Consider the following 3487-nt stretch of genomic DNA (forward strand, 5'->3'; position numbering starts at 1 on the left):
CCTGAACATGAGAGCAAGTTGCACACATCCTTGAACAAATAATATAATTCACAAATACATTTCCTATGAACAAGAATATTCATTTATGTAATCACATTAAGTGTAGTTAAGAAGTTCAAGAAATTTAACATTGATATAAAGCTTACATTCTGTACTTCATTTTTTGCTTATGTCCCAATTGTGTCCTTTTGAGCCTTTTCTCCTCTATTCTTAGATCTCATCCAGGACCATCTATGGCATTTAATTGTCGTTATCTATTTAGACTGTGTTCTTTTTTTTAAACAACATTTTTTTATTAAATTCAGTTTTATTGAAATACATTCACACACCACACAATCATCCATGATATACAATCCACTGTCCACAGTATGATAACATAGTTATGCGTTCATCACCACAATCTATCTCTGAACATTTTCCTTACATCAGAAAGAACCAGAACAAGAACAAAAAATAAAAGTGAAAAAAGAACACCCAAATCATCCCCCCATCCCACCCCATTTGTCCTTTAGTTTTTATCCCCATTCCTCCATTCATTCATACACTAGATAAAGGGGGTGTGATCCATAAGGTCTTCACAATCACACTTAGACTGTCTTTTTTTTTCAGTTGTGGAAACATATATACAGCATAAGTCTTCCCATTCCAACCCCTCCCAAGGATTCCATTTAGTGGGATTAATCACATTCACAATGTTGCAATGCTATCACCTTCCCACCATCCACTACTAGAAATTTCCCTTCACCCCAAACAGAAACCATACACTCATTTCTTAATTTCCCATTGCCCCTTCCCCCACTTCTCATAACCCATACTCTACTTTTCATCTCTATGATCATATTCTCTGATACTTCCTTTGTGTTTACCATGGGGCTTAAATTTAACATCTTAAGTCTATAACAATCTTGTTTTTCTTTGATACCAACTTAACTTCAATAGGACACATAAACTATGTGCCAGTTTGAATGTATTATGTCCCCCAAACGCCATTATCTTTGATGCAATCTTGTGGGGCAGACATTTTAGTGCTGATTAGATTGGAATTCTTTGAGTGTTTCCATGGAGATGTGCCCCACCCAACTGTAGGTGATAACTGATTAGATATTTCCATGGAGGCATGGCCCCACCCATTCAGGGTGGGCCTTGATTGGTGGAGCTATATAAATGAGCCAACAGGCAGAGGGAACTCAGTGCAGCTGTGAGTAATGTTTTGAAGAGGAGCTACAGTCAAGAGGGACACTTTGAAGAAAGCACAGGAGCAGCAGATGAGAGACAGTTTGAAGACGGCCATTGAAAGCAGACTCTTGCTCTGGATAAGCTGAGAGAGGACAAATACCCCAAGTGCAACTAACAGTGACAGTTTTGAGGAACTGAAGCTTAGAGAGGAACATCCTGGGAGAAAGCCATTTTGAAACCAGAACTTTGGGGCAGATGCCAGCCATGTGCCTTCCCAGCTAACAGGTTTCCGGACACCATTGGCCATCCTCCAGTGAAGGTACCCAATTGCTGATGTGTTACCTTGGACACTTTATGGCCTTAAGACTGTAACTGTGTAACCAAATAAACCCCCTTTTATAAAAGCCAATCCATCTGTGGTGTTTTGCATTCCAGTGGCATTAGTAAACTAGAACAAACTATGTTCCTATACTCCTCCATTCCCCCATCTTTATGTAGTTCTTGTCAAAAATCACATATTTTACATTGAGTCCAAAACCACTGTTTATCATTACAGTTTATGTATTTTAGATCCTGTGGGAAGTAAACAGTGGAGTTACAAATCAAAAATACAGTAGTATTGGTATTTACATTTACCATGTGATCTTTACTGGAAATCTTTATTTTTTGATGTGGTTTCAGTCAATTGTTTAGTGTCCCTTCCTTTCAGCCTGCACAGTTCCCTTTAGCATTTCTCATAGGACTGATCTACTGGTGATGAAGTCCCTCAGCTTTTGATTATCTGGGAATGTTTTCATCTCCCCCTCATTTTTAACCTCCAGGTGTTTGTGAATTTTCTAAGTCTCTGTTGGTTTTCGACTTCTATTTGTATTCCATTGTGGTCAGAGAATGTGCTTTGAATAATTTTAATTTTCTTAAATTTATTGAGGCTTGTTTTATGTCCCAGCCTATGTTCTATACTGGAGAAAGTTCCATGATCACTAGAGAAGAATGTGTATTCTGGTGATTTGGGATGTAATATTCTATATATATCTGTTAAATTTCTCTGTATCGCCCCCTCCTTTCTTTGTTTCTCTGTTGGTAGGGCTCCCTTTTGTATCTGAAGCAGCGCAGGTCTCTTGTTAGCAAATTCTCTCAGCATTTGTTTGTCTGTGAAAAATTTAAGCTCTCCCTCAAATTTGAAGGAGAGTTTTGATGGATAAAGTATTCTTGGTTGGAAATTTTTCTCTCTCAGAATTTTAAATATATCATGCCACTGCCTTCTTGCCTCCATGGTGGCAGCTGAGTAGTCACAACTTAGTCTTATGCTGTTTCTTTTGTTTGTGGTGAATTGCTTTTCTCTTGCTGCTTTCAGAACTTGCTCCTTCTCTTCCATATTTGACAGTCTGATCAGAATATGTCTTGGGGTAGGTTTATTTGGATTTATTTGGAGTTTGCTGGGCATTTATGCTTTGTGTATTTATATTATATAGAAGGTTTGGGAAGTTTTCCCCAACAATTTCTTTGAATGCTCTTTCTAGACCTTTACCCTTCTCTTCCCCTTCGGGGACACCAATGAGTCTTATATTTGGATGTTTTATTTTATCTATCATATCCCTGAGATCCATTTAGATTTTTTTTTATTTTCTTCCCCATTCTTTCTTTTGTTCTTTCATTTTCCATTTTTTGGTTCTCAAGGTTGCTGAGTTGTTGTTCCACTTCCTCTAGTCTTGTACAGTGAGTATCCAGAATCTTTTTAATTTGGTCAAGGATGTAGGGAAAATAATATTCCAACACTTCTCATGTAAATTCAAACATTAAGTTTCCTTTTGTGGAATAAAAAGGCTCTTCTCTGTTTACAATGTTATTTATGAACTGCAAGGATGAGCTCCCCTTCCTCATGTTTTTAGTACTTCCTGTATTCCCTCATTCAATCTTGGCTTCCACAATCAGACAGAAAGTGCGAGGATCTTTTCTTCTTGCACCTGTGGTGGAAATCTTAGAAGCAGACATGAACTGCTCCAAGTCTGTTAAATAGATGCATGTCTCACTTGTTTTTCACTTCCCTTCTAATCCTGCTTAGACCCATGGTTCTTCATAAGACTCACTCTCTTAAAAATACACTCAATGCTCTTCCCCCTGACTCACTGTTCCAGTTTCCTAAAGCTGCCAGAAATGCAACATACCAGAAATGGACTGGCTTTTACAATGGGAGTTTATTAATTCACAAATTTACAGTTCTAAGGCCCTGAAAATGTCCAAATTAAGACATCAAGAGGTAGATACCTTCTCTGAGAAAAAGGCTGATGACATCTGGAACACCTTTGTTAGC

General features: G+C 37.9%; 1 non-coding gene across 1 annotated transcript; it reads right to left on the reverse strand.

Annotated features, from left to right (window-relative positions):
- Positions 1-3069: 3069 nt before the first annotated feature.
- On the reverse strand, positions 3070-3199 carry LOC119524336. The gene has a single exon (XR_005214789.1). It is a non-coding gene; the product is annotated as a small nucleolar RNA SNORA31 (small nucleolar RNA).
- Positions 3200-3487: the final 288 nt, after the last annotated feature.

The sequence above is a fragment of the Choloepus didactylus genome, chromosome Y, assembly GCF_015220235.1.
Source record: "Choloepus didactylus isolate mChoDid1 chromosome Y, mChoDid1.pri, whole genome shotgun sequence".
Taxonomy (NCBI): Eukaryota; Metazoa; Chordata; class Mammalia; order Pilosa; family Megalonychidae; genus Choloepus; species Choloepus didactylus.